Consider the following 17098-nt stretch of genomic DNA (forward strand, 5'->3'; position numbering starts at 1 on the left):
GAAGGCTGGGAGGCTCACAGCAGTTTTGCCGATATAGTATTACAGGTTGCTACCTTTCAACAAACGTTGTTTATTATTATTGTGGTCACTGATTCTTCTACGTTTTCTCGCTACAAGATCAGCTACTGCACTCAATACTCTTGCAATGCATGTCCCGCAGGTAAGGATGGCTTGAAGATGTAGAATATTTTTTACATTAGCCCGTGTACTTCGGTAGTGCTCAGATGATAGTGTTATTATCCTCTATGAGGTATAGCAGTTCTCTGTTTCTGGTGTTCGGGTAAAGCACTGCAGCATTAATGCCAAGAAAAAGGTGCAATTATGTTTAGCAGGGATCACCAGTTCAGACAGACGGAACAAGGAGTCCAAGGATGTGGTCACACATATTTCGAGGAGACAACTACCGTAAACATGTGTCGCATTTCATTAAAAAATAGTTGATTACTTGTCAATAGAGAATAAAAAGGTTACGGAATAACGCGCAACATCGTACTTTCTAGAAACCATCTGATTTTATTACGAAAACTAATAAAATGTCAATAAATTATAATAAGTCATTTTTGTAACGCGTTACAAATAACTCTGTTTTTCTGCGAATGACTAGTATTTTTTAAATCGCCATTAGACATGATTAAATATTTTTTTGTTATTTTAGCTTGTAGAGCAGGAGGAAATATAATACGGTACACACATTCCGTTGCGGCATTTTCCAACTATGCAGCCAATCGATACATTTGATAGTGTACCATAGCTTGCAATCTGAAACAAAAACAATACATCATTTCTGCATAAGTTCTGAGACAAACCGGAAATCACTCCGTTGCCATCAAAACAATTTAATGGTTAAAGCTTTAAGATCTCTACAAAGGCGCCAGTTATAAAGTGCAGAATAGGCACAACAACAATACTTGATTGAAAAGATAAGCAACGTCGCAAACTATCGACCGATTTCCTTGACAAGTACTTCTAAAACCTTGGAGCGCAGTTTGACTACTCCCCTGATAAAGTTGCTAATGAAATTGTTTTGTGTTATTGGTGACAGTCAGATACTGAAATTGATAGAGGCGTATTTGTCAGAGAAAAATTTGTTTAAATACATATTGTACAAAGTGCCAATAAATCGGTCTGATCAGGTGTGCCGCAAGGGTTTGTGAAAATCCCTTTACTTTTTTTATCGACATCAGTGATATGAGTGAAGGTTTTTCACAGCGAGCAGCTACAAAACAATATGCTAATAATACTGTTACGGAGATGAAGTAAAGGAACAGGAAGGACACAAGCAGCTGACAGGAGCGCGAGTGTGCCAATCAGCCATTGTGACTCTTGCCTGTGGTTTTCATCTGTAAATGCATTCTGTACAGAAGTCACCAGCCCTGTAACATATTGAGGAGAAGTGCTGGGTAACCATCAGGTAATGGAGCTCCGCAGCGGACGTTGCATCGATTTTCCAGCTATGGCCAATGCTGAGCCCTCCGCGTCAACGGCAGCGTCTGCGACGAACACGGAGTCACAAACCTACGTTTTAACGCCACTTAAGGATACCGGTACATTCTGCGGGACTGATGGCGTCAACGTTGACGCTTGGTTGGCCATGTTCGAACGAGTGAGTGTGCCGAGCAGACGAGATCCCACAAGTCAGTTGGCTAATCTGCTGTTTTAGTTGAGAGGCATGGCCAAGGTGTGGTAGGAAAACAATGAAAAAGAGCTCATAAGCTGGGACCAAAGCAAAGGAAAGATACGAGAGGTGTTTGGCAAAACTGCCAGTCGTAAGATCACCGCCGAAAAGAAATTTGCCTGCCGTGCCTAATCGCCCACAGAATCATACCTCGAATACATTCAAGACGTGCCGGCCCTCTGCCGAAAGCGACGTGACAGAACGGGACAAGGTCGGGCATGGCCTGAAAGGGATTGCTGACGGCGCGTTCAATATCATGATGAGTAAGGGCTGTTCCACCGTGGACGCGATCTTCGAAGAGTTTTGTCAGTTTGAACAAGTGAAAAGTCGCCACATTTTGCAAACATTTACCCGACTTTCAAACACCGTAGCAACATTGACTTGCGCGGATCAGTCCGCACCACAACGTCCATCCCTGCCGGGAGACCTGACACGCATTGTTCGTCGCGAACTGGAAACGACGGCGCCCTCGGCATTCTATTCGCGCAGTGCCGATACCACTCCTGTTACTGTTTCTATTGTTCAAGCTATCGAGCGCCAGGAGCTTGAAAAGATCGTAGTTCATTCCGTGTGCCATGTCACCGCTCCCAGAGTCAGCGAACGCCCTTCCGCAATGCCCTTCTCCGATCGACGGTATTCTCTACGTACTTGCATCCCGGCTGAGTGGTGAACTGCAGATGACCACTAAATATATATTTTTCAACTGCCACTGCGTTGGACATATTGCTCGTTACTGCTGCAACACATGGTCCACGGCATCTCGTGCAACGACCTATATGACCCATTCTGACGATACCGCCCGAACCTTTTCACCTTCACAAGAGTCCAATGCTTTTGACCATTCTCGGAACACTTGGTACAGCCGCTCGCCTTCACCACGTGGGCCCCAGTCTCGTTCGCCACAAATACGTCACCCATCATACCGTTCGCTGCAGCCACGGCACATCTCGTCTCCCGTGGCTTCCGGCCGCATCGTCTCGGAAAACTGAGAAACGCAGCGCCCGGAGGAGGCGCTGCGTTGAAGAACTTCCGCTGCAAATCTTCATTTTGTTCCCCCCAGACGAAGTGTATTATACGTTAAAGTAGACGGCGTACCTGTAAAAGCACTTTAAGACACCGGCGCAAGCATTTCGGCCATGAGTTCAAGCTTGCGCACACGTTTAAAAAAAGTTCTGACACCAGTGGCTGCACAAATGCTCTGTGTGGCCGATGGCGGCACGCGGATGGTTCTCAATCTGTGCACTGCCCACTTAAGTATAAAAGACCACACTACTTCTGTCATTCAGCCATGATGTGCACTGCACTTGTGACGTTATCCTAGTCCTAGACTTCTTGTCGAATCATTCTGCTCTTATCGATTGTGCTACCGTCGTCCTTAAGCCGGAGCTGCCTCAGATATTCGCTGAACTCTCAACTGCCCCGCCTCACCTGTGCTCTCTTCAGGATGCGCGACTGTCACCTCAGGCAGCCCCTTACGTCGTTTTGGCCACACAGCCACAGGTCCCGATGGTAAATGTGTTCTCCTTCCTCTCGCCGACGTTCTTTTGAGCGACAACATGGCCATTCCCCATACGCTTGTGACTGTCACTGGCAACTGTACCTCGCTCCCACATCTCAATTTCAATTTTTGCCCTCAAGTGCGTCCTCATGGCATGTTTTTAGGCAGCGTATCTACTGCTGACGAATTTGAAATAGCGGCTCTCACCATCGAGATTGATTTACTTCAGTCTCCTGTAGCACCTGTTCTCTGCCAAATTGTTTCTCGAAGGTGACTGCACCCGACCTCAATCATGCGCAAGCCAACGAAATCCACCGCCTTTCGCGTCATATACCAACATTTTTTTATTTCAATGACAGACCTCTAGGACAAACAATCACCGTTAAACACTGGCATCGTATAAACACTGGTGACGCCAGTCCTACTCACTGACGCCCCTATCGTGTCTGCCACACTGAGAGCAGAGTTATACAAGTGGAACTTGACAAAATGTTCAACAAAGGTGTCATAGAACCATCAAGTAGTCTTTAGGCCTCCCCTGTCATCCTTGAGAAGAAAAAAGGCGGTACCGGGCGCTTCTCCACTGACTATAACCACCTCAACAAGATCACGCAAAAAGGCGTTGTTACGCCTTCGAGTCCACACCAAACATCAATGCCTCTGCAAAGGCAATCTGTGTCAAGGCCAGCAATCGAGAGCACTTGAGGCGATCAACACAAAGACGTCATAACGCGCCTCGTAACAGTGGATGGCAGCTGTGGGATCAGCCAACGTCAGCGACATCGATGCGGTGAGCGCCTGATGATTTCCCCTCAGTTCACGTTTATGGTAGTTTAGAGAAGGGCTGTGTGAAGCATTAGAGTGAGCTTTGATCGTTTAAAGCCAAGTCGAAGCGCTTTGAAGCCAAATTTAACGCGGGGGATGTAAACACGGCAGTGTTAAAAGTTGCTTGCGTGTCTTGCTAGTATACTTATAATGGGTACGGCAAGTAGATACTTAACAGGGGCAAACGGTAAAAGGCTAGTGTGCACGATGGAGAACCTTAAAGTGAGGGAACTCATCGAAATTTGTGAGGAACTCGGCATGACTTTGGGCCGTGCGAAACGAAAGCAAGCGATCCTTGAGATCATGACGAATAAAGGAGTGTCGGCTGACGAAGTCGATGAGGCCTGGGCGAATATCAAAGCACGCCGCGAGGAGACTGAAAGGCGAGAAGTAGAAGTTCGCGAACGCGAAGCTGGAAGGCGCGAACGTCGCCAGCGTGAAGAGGCCGAGAGACAGGAGTGCCTCGAGTAGAAACGAATTGAATTGGCAATCCTACATGCAGTGTTCGCAGGTGCCTAGCGTAGCTTCTGCGACAGTTTAGGCCAGCGGTTATAGCATTCGTGACAACTGCCACCTTTCATAGTGGGTGAAGACATGACGAAGTATCTCGTCAAGTGTGAACACGTCTGTGAGCGAAATGCTTTGGAGCGGTCTCTTTGGGCGCAGAACCTGTTAGCTCTTCTTCCCTGTGAAGTGTCCGACATGATAACGTGCTTGTCGAGGGAAGCGTTTGAGAGCTATGACGAGGTGAAGAAAGTGCTCTTGAGATGTTATAGGTTGTAACCCGAGGCTTTCAGGCAAAGGTTACGGTATGTTAAAAAGGGGAATGAGTTAGACGTTGACTTCGCATTTAGTCTTAAAGCTGATTTAGTGTAATGGCTCAAGGAGGAAGGTGTTTCTGACGATTGCGATAAAGTTTTAGAATGCATCGCGTTGGAGCAATTCTACCCCTGCATCGAACAGGGTGTCAAGTTTTGGCTGCAGTAAAAACTTGGTCAAGCACAGCTAAACAAGGCAGCAGAGTTAGCTGAAGAGTATTATACTCGCCGAAAGTTGCATAGCAGGGCTGTGTGCGTTGAAAAGAATGAAAGGAAAGAGGGCTTCAAAAAAACCTGATCAACGTGAACCCGCTCCACACCGTAATTTCAGAAAGGATCCGTCTCTTACGAAGGACACTGTCGGGGAAGGGCAAAAGGTAGTGGAGAAGTCGAGTGAGGTTCTTAATTAACGCACTGATACCACATGGGCGTTTGAATCAAAGAAGCCGCTAATCTGCTATAACTGCAAAAAGGAAGGGTACATCGCGAGAAATTGTAAGCAAAAGTTTGTTTTCGCAACAATCCGAGAATCGGATAAGAACAGGCGATCGTTAGAGCTGTATCTCCAAGAAATTAGTGTGAGTGGGAAAAGGTGTCGAGCACTTCGAGACTCAGCGGCAACAATGGACGTTGTCCATCCTTCGTGGGTGTCTCCGGATGACTTTACAGAAGAATGCGCGTGGATTAGGCAAGTCGCCGAGAAGAGTGCTTGCTTACCAATCGCCACGGTTTTCATCGAAGGCCCGTTCAGTAAGCTTCGCACCGAAGCGGCTGTGTCTGCCGTGCTTTCCAATCGTTTTCTTTATCTATTTCCTAATGACTCAGAGCAGCTTCTCAAAGAGCAGTGTAAATCGTTCTTCTCCAACTCAGCGTACATGGCCTTCAGGCGATCGCAAGCGCGGAAGCTTTCGCAGGAACTTGATCGTGTTCAGTGTGGTCAAACACCACCAGCAAAGACTGCTGATCTGCGTGATCTTGGCAGCGAGTCGACGCAACCTCAGACAGGAAATTCTCCGTGTGAGTCATTTGAGCAGTCACTCGAGCGGCTCGTCGCTGAAGCGCCTGGTACGGTCTCTGTAGGTGGAAGAGACGACATGGCGCCATTGAGTCAGAGCGAGAGGGGTATAACGCCCTCGCCTGTAGCGGAAGGTTGGAGTGAGCTGTCGAGGGTTGATCAAGAAACGCTAATTCGAGAGCAGTGTGAGGACCACTGGAATGAAGCGCTCATGAAAAGCGTAAACATGGAAAAAAGAAAAGGAATTTCAATTTTTCTGAAGGCTGGGCTCCTGTACCGGAGCTACACAGATGTGCAACGTCGCAAGTATTAACAGGTCTTGGTACGCATAGGTATCGTCGCCTAAAAGTGGCCGGTTACTGAGGTGTAGCATGATACTCCAACAGCACAACTTTGACGTTCGCTACAAAAAGAGGAAACTGAACGCTAATGCAGACGCATTGAGCCGTGCGTCTTAGTACCTTGTACACCTCTCGGTCTCTCACTGGTGACTCGGGGAAAAATTTTGTCCTTATCTTGGCCTTAGCTGAGCGCTCTCGTCCAGAGTGATCTCAAGGGGCCAACTTTATGTTGCATTCTTTTTCATTACCTTGTTGTGCGTGTAAAATTTGAGTTCTCATTTTAAGAGTATTGTGTCCCACATGTGCCTGTTGATGTAGAGGGAACGAAATTCCGATAGACACGTAGCTAGGCATATATTGTATTGTGCTTTGTCTGGTGTTCTGTCGGGTAACCAAGAGCACTTGCTTTTGTCGTGTGTTGTCTGTTGTTGAATCATTCTGGACAAGTTGCTGAACCATCGACAAGTGCTGAGACCGAAAATCGTCACAAGAGACAAGCAAACTGGCCGAAAATTTGTGGCGAGAAGCCAGCGGAGCAGGGATCCGTCCTCAAGAATGAGATGTGTTCATGGAACTGAGCCTTGAGCTACATTCTCCCCATGGCCCTGGATGCGAAACCTGGAGGTACCTGGTGAACGAGCGCGCCCGACATCCACGCCACGTGGAAGCAGCTCGTCTTTCCGGCGCAGTGTCTGGTGGCGGGGGTGCTGTTACGCCTAGGAGTCCACACCGAACATCAATGCCTCTGCAAAAACAATCTGCGTCAAGGCCAGCGATCGAGCCCGCCTGACGCGATCAACTCAACGACGTCATCAAGTGGCGGCACCAATCTTTCAAGCAACGCACAGCGAGCTTCCTCAGCCCACGAGCCCGATGAAGCAATTGGCGCCTTCCATCCAGGCGAGTCTTACGCAATGCGTGGGAACACCATTGTCCTCGAGTGTAACCATGCGCAGTGGCGGGCCCCCATTCGAGGATTCGGACATCACGGCCAGCGGCGCTTCTGGTTGGACGTTGGTCACGCAAAAATCCACCTGGTGCCTATAAAAATAGCCAAGGGGCACGTCGCGAGCAGTTGACCTGTGCGGCAGAGAGAAGCTAACGGAAGCGTGCGTGAGAAGTCATCTCGGCTCTTCGAGTCCCTATGTTGTCGGTCCCAGTGCCGAATTTGTAACTCCTCTATTTTTATGCTGTACATAAACCTTGCCTTATCTCACCGTCGTCTGGTCCGCTCGTCTATGAGCTCTGCGCAGAAGCAGTCGCGAGCTGAGTAACACACGCTACCAAACGGCTTGTGACCTTGGCGGCGGAGTTCAGAGCAGTGGTGCCTTAAGGACCGTGTTGGCGTCGCGCCTTCTTAACAACGTACAGCCGCTACCACGAATCGATGACGCGTTGTACTGCCCGCATGACCCTACATGCTTCTCGTCTACTTATCTTCCGTTCGCTAGTGGCAGATTTTTGTCGATGAGATGATACGCGAGAAAAAGGTCTGCATTACACCGGATGGCTTATACCAGTTTAAAGTCGTGCCTTTCGGACTATGTAACGGCCCTGCCACATTCGAACAAATGATAGACTCTATCTTTCGTGGTTATTAGTGGTCTACTTGTCTCTGTTGCCTAGACGATGTGATAGTCTTTTCATCTACTTTCGATAGCCACCTGACCTGTCTCACTTCAATTCTGGCAGTCATCAGAACCGCTGGGCTACAACTCAGTTCCAAGAAATGTCAATTTGTCTGCCGTCAGATTGCCGTTATGGGCCGTCTTGTAAATCCCTATGGCGTCCAACCAGATCCTAGAAAGATCAGCGTTGTTCGTAGCTTTCCCGTGCCCCGTTCTACATGCGACGTGCGGAGCTTCATCGGCTTATGTCCGTACTTTTGTCGTTTTGTAAAAAACTTTGTCGACGTTGCCAGGCAACTCACAGATTTGCTGAAAAGATACCACAATCTCATGGGGCCCTGAGCAGGCTCAAGCGTTTATCACTCTCATCGGCTACTTAATTACGCGCCCCATACTTGCCCATTTTATACCTTCTGCTGCCACAGAATTGCGCACCGACACCAGTGGCCACGGTATTGACGCAGTTCTCGCTCAGTGGCCGCAGGGCAGACAGTGCGTAATAGCTTACGCCAGTCACCTGATTTCTCCCTCTGAGAGGAATTATTCCATCACCGAGAGAAAGTGTTTAGCTTGAGTTGAGGCCCTCGCTAAGTTCCGGCCATATTTATATGGTCGCATGTTCTCCGTCGTTACGGACCACCTCGCCCTCTGCTGGCTGACTGCTCTGAAGGACCCGACTGGACGGCAGGGTCGCTGGGCTCCGAGACTCTAGGAATTTTTCATTAGCGTCAGCTACAAGTCTGGCCGTTTGCACAAGGACGCAGACTGTCTTTCTCGTCATTCGGTGAACCTTCCTGATCCCGTTGCGAGTGACCTGGAGAGCAGCGTAATAGCGTTTACTGACATCGGCGATATGCGCATTGAACAACGACGGGATGAGTCAGTGCGCACTATTATCGACGCCGTCCAGTGCGACTGTCATGACGCTGAATCCTATATGTTCGTGCTGCATGACGGTATGCTCTACCGCTGCAACGTCAGCACTGAAGGCCCTGAGCTTCTCCTTGTCATTCCTCGTCATCTATGGCATGCCATACTTGAAAAACTTCACGACGCACCAACAGCGGGACACCTCAGTGTTTCCCGCACATACGACCACGTGCTACGTTGGTTCTTCTGGCCAGGACTGTACCGCAGCGTGCGTCGATATGTCGCCACTTTCGACCTCTGCCAGCACCGGAAAAGACCTTCTTTGCTGTCAGCTGTATTTCTTCACCCAATGGAAGTCCCATCTGAACCATATCATCACGTGAGACTCGACCTTCCTAGCTTTTTTCCGACGACAACACTAGGAAATAAATTATTCGCCGTCGCCACAGAATATGTGATCCGTTACACGATAACGAAGGCCATGCCAACCACTTGCGCCACTGACGTCGCGGATTTTATTCTTCATGACGTCATCTTGCCCCCGGGTACACCCAGACAGCTGCTTACGGACTGCTGCCACCCTTTTTTGCCCAAAGTTGTCGACGACCTCCTCAGATTATGTGCTACAGCGCATGAGCTATCTACCCCCTACAACCCACAAACTAATGGCCTAACTGAACGTCTCAACCACACGCTCACAGAGATGCTTTCGATTCACGTCTTTGAAGATCATGGTGACTGGGACATCACAATGGCCTATGCGACTGTCGCTTACAATTCCTCTCGACGTGACACCCGGGACTCGCACCTTTTAATCTTTTGTATGGTCGTGACCCCATATAGTAATTTGAAACCACCTTGCCTCTCAAGCTATCTGCTTCCGAGTACGCTCGAAATTCTATTAATAAGGCTAACATGGCTCGTCTAATTGCACAGTCTCGTCTCACTAGGTCACAGGATATGTGAAATGCCCGCTACGGCCACCGGCATTGTAACATAACGTTTGCCCCAGGTGACGGCGTGCTCCTCTGGTCACCGTGTCGCCATGCAAGTCTCACAGGAAAAATTTTGTTCCGATATGCAGGACCCTAACTAGTCTTACGTCAAGTCAGTGACGTCAACTAAAAGATAGCGCCATTGCACTCAAATACGTCACCAAGCTCGTCACTTGTTGACATTGTCCATGTTTCGCCTATGAAACGTTACTTCTGTCACACTTCTCCGGACTCGCGTCCATACGGTGTTCCAACGCCCGGGGTTCCTGTTACGGAGATGAAGTAGAGAAAAGGGAAGGACGCAAGCAGCTGACAGGCGCGAGAGTGTGCCAATCAGCCATTGTGACTCTTCCCTGTGGTTTTTTCTCTGCAAATGCATTTTGTACAGAAGTCACCAACCCCGTAACATTCCAATTGTGCACGCAAAATTTTGCTTTTGTTATGACCAAATGGTACTCAATAACCACTTATAGAAATACTATTTCGTGCAATAAATTACAAATGAGACTGAATGCATCCAAAACCATTTTCATGCGCATTACACGTAAAAAAGACCCGCTATCGTTTCTTCACAGCATTCAAGGTACACAGCTGACTGAAGCAAAATATGTTAAATACCTATGTATTCGCTTTGCACATGACATGAACTGGTCAGTACATGTTGATGATGTATGTAATAGAGCCATGAGCAAACTTTGGTCGTTACGACAAAAACTGCACAATGCTACTCTAGAGGCTAAAGCAATGGCATATAAAATAACTGTTCTTCCAGTACCGCCTTTCACAAGTCATATATAAGAACCTTACACTAACAAAGTACACTAAAATGAGAGCTTATACAAACGTTTTACGGTTTATTTCAAACTCATATTCAAGAACTCAGTCTATCAGCAAGCTTAGAGAAAAAACTGGAGTATAGACGGTGAAACCAAAAGTGCCACTTAATAAAGTGATATTCTTTTTTTACACACTGAACAGAGATTTCAGGGTTAATCGAGGTGAAAACATCGTACTAGAAAAAACAACCTCATCCAGAACAAAACATATTACAACAATCAACCACAGACCAGATTTATTCATTCTTGTTTTAGTTCGAAGCATTGATAACTGAAATCGGTTGCCTCAAAACATAGTGAAATGTTCCGATCTACAAAGTTTTGAAAAGCCTTTGTCAGAATATTCTTGACCTATTTGTATTGCTTTAGCGTTTGTTTGCCCTTCAATTGCCTTGTTTGTTATCTATTGCTTGAGCATGTTCAATCTACGATATCACTTCAAATATTGTCATTTTTTCCTTTTTTTTGGTGACGTATACATGTGTCCTAACCTGTTACTTTACATATATCAGCGAGCTGTACGGGACGTTTTGTAATATAATTTTATGTTTGTTTTTTATTCTGATATGTTGTGCACTTTTTCAGTGCTCCGTATCAAAATTGTTTTAGCATGTACTACGTTTGTACAAGAGAGTAATGTAGGCTCAACTCTTGTTTTGGCTTTTGTCCTGACAGTATGAATAAAAAAAATAAAATAAAAACGTGACAGCAGTTGTTTGAGGAAGGCCACGTCAACAGGCAATGCTCGGCGCAGGCCATGGCCTTTCACCGGGCCCTTGTCACTTCAAGAAGCTGGCCAAAAGTGTCATGGCATATAGGGCTGCCCTGACGCTGCTTTTCCGCTGTTGCTTGTGCGAGAACTATCAGATGACGTGCATTATAACCAGATTTCGCGCAGCCCGAACTTCGTGGCCCTTACAGTTGAATTTAAGCCTGTTTGAAGCCACATGATTTGGTAAAAAGATGTGTAATGTTGTTATTAAATTCCTGCATTGTACCTTTTTCCTGGTCTTAAGGAAGTGGATAGACTTCTTTTTCGATATCAAGAGCTCTGAGATGCCCATGCCTTTGCACAACCCGCCCGGTGCTGGTACATAGACTGTCATCTCGCCGCTTCTTATCTAGCTATGGCACTGGCTGCATCCTGATCACCACACACTTTTGTCGTTAATCTCAATGAAGTCGGTGTTTTGAGGCGCTTTTGTTAATCTTTGCTGATTTAGGCTGGGTGGCAATGATCCCACTTTGTGAATATTTTTAAGGTTGCATGCGGGCCCGCTAATGTAACGTAGTTTTTCTCACCGTTGGGCTAGGTGAGAAGGAGGACTGTTTCCTCAACGCACATGAGCCGTGCTGAAAAACCCTTTAGGCTTTTACTTTACCCCATCTTCTTAAATTGCTCGCATTCGAAATGTTTCCGGTGCCTACGCTGCTGTCGGCGTCACTGAATCTTAGCAAAAAGTTAGCATTGTATTAAGTGAAAAATTCTGATGTAACAACGAATAAAAATTGAAATCATAAAATATTTAGCTGGAATCTAACTCAATCATTCTGCTTAGAACTCTCTTGTTTATGCAAGAGTGACGCCAGCCCCTGACGCTGATCGTGCTAGCGCATGTGACTTTGCGTGGTAACAGCACAAAGTGCGAAAGGTGCCACGCAATGTGAGCTCGTTGACAGCTGCTCAATCAATACAAGAGGTGTACGTAAATTTCATAAAGAATATGATTGACAACATCACAGCAAAGTGTGTGAATTCATCGGCACACGTATTGGCTTAAAACCGCACAGGGAATACTTCGCTAAATAACAAAATGCTCAATTACTGCGAAGTGAGCACTTCGCGAATTAGCAGCAGGCATACTAAGCTCACTTTGACCTCGCCAATTACTCAGTTGCGCCAGTCCCCGCATCATTGACATTTCTAAGAATAAGTGAAGCGTGGCAAGCTGAAGAATATCAAGTCTAAGCTGTGTGTGCGCAGCAGGCAACAATGAGATTTGGCAGCTACGCACGGCCGCTAACTGCTGCATCCATTGTCGTGAAATAGGGGAGCTGGTGTAGCATGGCAGCACCTATGATAGCCCGCTTCGATTTTATTTCGGATTTGTCGCTTGCCACACACCGCTGCAGCAAATAATAAGTGTTCATGAAAACTTTAAATTAGCGTATCTCTAATTGAGAAGCAGAAAAAGGTGAAGTCTTATTGTCATGTTCGCAATCTGGCGTGTCTTTTTAACGCCGCCAGTCTGAGCAGGACCACCATAGCCGAGAGAGTGCCTACGTTAGTTGGGAAGAGGGCGCCGCTATACATGGCGTCATTTATGTAAGTTTTTGCTAAGAATAAATTTGTAATTGATGCATACAAGGCACGGGGTTACATATAGAGGCGATAGTAAGGAAACATTCGACAGATCTCACGTACCTTAGAAATTGACGGTATGCGAAATATGCGGAAGGAAGGTGACTGGGTTATAAGTTTTTTATTCAGTCACTATTTATGACGCCACGCTAAATATATGTACATATATTGAACGCACAGGCATGAACAGTCAAGGATGTTTATATAACCACTTTTTCTCTTTCAGAACGTTGCCAACAGGAACCAGAGCATTAGGAACACCAGGAGCAATAAGCTGATGTAAAGCGCTAGTGCTCGCGAGGATGGTAGCCCCAGACACTGCAACTTAAAGCAACTTCAGCACATGGCGGCCCACTACAATCGACGGTAACCTGATGAGATGGCTGTATCAAAAGAGTACATATGAAGGTGCATAAAACCAGATAACCGGTGTTGCAACTACAACTGTAATTTCACGAACATTGGGTTCATTTGCAAAATCTCTCGGACTCTGGCAGCTTGGCTCTGTGGTAAAATACTTGCTACGCAGAATGCTGGGGTTTGATTCCAGCTGGAATTCTGACATTATTTCTTCGCATTCATTGGGTCAACGCTGCTGATGTCAGGTTTTTTTCTTAACGGTGACGCGTTAAAATTGCCATTGTGTGTTCTCGTCGTTCCTGGATCGGCAGTTTCAATCCCTTGTGGCACATGCCCTTATATGAATGGCACATACCCGTCGTGGGTGTGCCACTATCTGCTCTCAAAGTGTTTGATGACGTACGGGACGAGACTGTGGCGTTATTTATGTCAGTGTCACTATATATATGTCATGAAATTATCTTGCTGTCACACACTGATTTTGGTTCACGCGAAGCTAAGGGGGGATGATGGGACCACCCAGGCGTGAGCGGCTTGATTGATAGATATATAGTTACACAGAACGACGCCAAAAGTGCTTACAGCACGCTAATAAATGCTTCGCAATAAATTAACTTGCCTTTGACCCTCCTGGAACGCCGATCGTTGCGTAGTTATAAAGGGGACGTTCATATGATGCATTCATCGTACATTAGTCCTCCAACGGATGTCACGATGGCAACGCACTTTTCACTTTTCTTACCGTGTTGCACACTTCGCTTATCAGCAGAAAATGTTCGCACTATAGTGTCGGGTGGCACTGAGCATGTTTCTTTCACAAGAAATTACGGACGAGTACTCCGTGATGTTTTCAATATCGATTCTCGAATGGCGTGGTAGAGCTATGCGTTTTACTTACAATCTTGTTTGCATTGACTGGACAGCTGAGCTTGCCAATCTGAGCCCATGTCGATTCAGACAAGAGCCGATGATACATTAACACATAGCTCACAGTAAAAAGAAAAAAAGAGCTGGTTACATGACCTGTATTCCAAGTGAGGTGATTGTGGTGCCACATTTCTGAACTTTTGGTTGGTTTGTTTAAATAAAGGCAGAATTTAGGAAGCTCCTTCAAGGCATTTCGATTCTCACTCAAAATGGAGCAGAAGAAACTTGCAGGGTGACTGATGCGTTCATTCATCCAAGATGGCTCAAAGGCTGAAATCACCTTCGTCATTTTTTTCTGAGTCGATATACTAGTCCACCTGCTTTTTCCTCTACTCCTGTGACAGCTTGTTGTGCCTAATATATTTGTTCACTACCTTCACGATTCTAACCTATTCAATTTTTCTGCACTTCGCCTGGTTTTGCGCTATCCCATTCATGCATGCAGTGACACCATTTGATAATTTCATCGCGTGGCATCATATTGTGTGAGGTAGTAGTAACATCGTGATGGCGTCATAATTAAGCCATAAATATTGCTATCTGAGACTCGGCAGGGATGTCCTATGGAGAGATGGTCACACAATTGTGACTTTTTTGAATCACCAATGCTTGCACCATCGGCGCTTACTGAATTTAAACTTTCATGCTTGATTAGTAATCTAGGACTTTCAGCTTGAAACACGTTGAAATAGCGTCATTCGATGAGTCGGAACAGCGAGCTAAAAGTGTTTTGCTCGCGCACTTGCTTTGCCGTACGCCAAAGCCTAGCGCAGGGGTCGGCATCTTTTTGGGGGGAGGTCTAATTTGCATGAAAGCGGCATGACATAGGCCGCTTTACCAGTTGTGGAGGGTAGAAAGTCGACAAAGAAAAAAGATACGCCCAATTAAAGTTACCACTACGGTAAAAAATTGAAAAAGAAGTCATGTCTATTTTTAGCAAGTACATCAAAAATGTAGGGCTTTGTACCAACATAAAAAAGAAGGAGCGTTTCATTTCAGGTCAATACTGCCACGTCCGCGTTTTAGTAAAGAGTGACACGTGGAGGGAGAAGGTGGTGTTCTTCTATCGTCCAGAGGGCTGGATAATACTGCCGCCGCAGGTTTCTGACACTAGACTCGCTTGTTCTATTCCATACTGAACAGTTTTGTCACCCGCGATCTCAGACGCCAGCTTAACTCTTGTTGAATGGCCTGCCGTCCGCCATCTCCTGACGCTGTATAGCTGTTTTCGAGTGGTGCCCCATCCTCGGACTCGTTCAACCGTTTCCCCTATTTTTTCTGTCTGTTTTTTCTAGGGGCGAAGCTCCTTATGGCGTGGCGTGTGTGCCTGTTGTGGGTAATCACCCCTTGTTAATTCTTGAACCGGCAATAAAGGGCGGTACTTGTACTATACGCCGAAAAATGCAAATGGTACGACACTAGAGGGCGTTACTTGTAAAAAAGAAGGATTCGCGTCAAACGTACAGAAGGAGAGACAGAGAGAAGATTGCGTGACTACGATCGCGTGTTCTTTGGCGCTCCCGTGCTCCAGGGGTGATTTGGAATAAAATAAAGGCGGCGTTGATGCCCCAGCTGCTCATGACGTCATGTGGCAGGTATTCAATGGGCGTTCTTCCTAGTAAGAATGTTGGGGAAGTGTAAATGATGGGGTGAAGTTCTGCTCTGCGTAATTCATGACAATGTGGGCGTTGAGGAGAAGTGTTTGAATCTATTTGTCAAGTACACGTGGTGTGAGCTGCATTGGCTATAATGAAGCATGTTCCGAAATATTTTTGATAGCGAGTGAATTCAGCAACAGAGCTGTTGCTGTGACCTCTAATAGCCTACACTTATTGTTGATTTTCAGTTTTCCACGATTATAATGCATAAATTCTCTGCTAGAAGTGCCTTCGTGCAATATTGTCAGAGCACATTTTCGTTTATGCGCTGTTACTTAAACTTTATGGTAAAATTAGTAGGTCAGAGCCTTGAATTTAACAATAGAGCAGTATTTTTGGAAATCGCTTGGCTAGGTATTAGCATAAATAAAATGTGTCACTCTGCAGTAAGCGTGGCTCTATATTTCACGTAACCGTGGTTCTATGCTGTTAGTATGCATTGTGCAGAACTACGTTGGCAGCATGTCCCCCCTTACACCTTGTGATTATTGCAGCGCTGAGCAGTACCGCGTGGCTTATCGATAGCCGTGCTGCGCATGCCCGAGGAGCAGTGGCTTCACACGGTGCTCAGCGGGCACGCGGGGGCCTGGAGGCTCCTGGGGTCACGTGTCACTAGCGAGCCCGCGCTTGACTCGTGTGAGCTCGCTCGCTAGTCCATGCGTGCGTGCGTGCGTGCGTGCGTCTGTATGTCTGTCGGTCCACCCAAAACTTACGCAACGTATATTCTGGTTTAGCCGAGCTAAGGCACCGCTAGCTCATTTTTTTTTCCTTTAGTGGTGCCCCTACCACCGTGGGAAGAGTCTTCCGACTATTCACATTGTTTATGCTTCAATCGCCATTGGTGACCCCGATGCATATTTTAAAATGCTCTTCTCTAAGTTGAGATGGGTAACAACGCTGGCATAGTGATTGTGCTCAGTGCAATTTTTCATATACCACCTTGCACCTCAGAATACGCTCGCCCCAACAGTCAACACTGCAGTGGAAGAAGACAAAGAAGATCTGCCTGAGCTGCTGCTTGGCTAGTCTACTCAACGAGCTTATTGAAGCTAGTTTGTTGTGAGAAACGTAACAGAAATAATTGCGAAGAATTTCTTAGCTCACTTCGGTGACTTTGAGCGTATCTATCTATCTATCTATCTATCTATCTATCTATCTATCTATCTATCTATCTATCTATCTATCTATCTATCTATCTATCTATCTATCTATCTATCTATCTATCTATCTATCTATCTATCTATCTATACATCCAACCACTTACGTTTGGGTGCTTTCGGGATCACCCCC

General features: G+C 46.4%; 1 long non-coding RNA gene across 2 annotated transcripts in view; it reads right to left on the reverse strand.

Annotated features, from left to right (window-relative positions):
* Nucleotides 1–490: 490 nt before the first annotated feature.
* The window catches only part of LOC142803855 (uncharacterized), a 141242-nt gene continuing 124634 nt past the window's right edge, over nt 491–17098 (reverse strand). For both annotated transcript variants that reach the window (XR_012894332.1, XR_012894331.1), the window contains exon 5: nt 491–759. This is a non-coding gene — a long non-coding RNA (uncharacterized LOC142803855). The remainder of the gene's footprint in view (nt 760–17098) is intronic.

This window comes from Rhipicephalus microplus, chromosome 3 (genome assembly GCF_043290135.1).
Source record: "Rhipicephalus microplus isolate Deutch F79 chromosome 3, USDA_Rmic, whole genome shotgun sequence".
Lineage (NCBI taxonomy): Eukaryota > Metazoa > Arthropoda > Arachnida > Ixodida > Ixodidae > Rhipicephalus > Rhipicephalus microplus.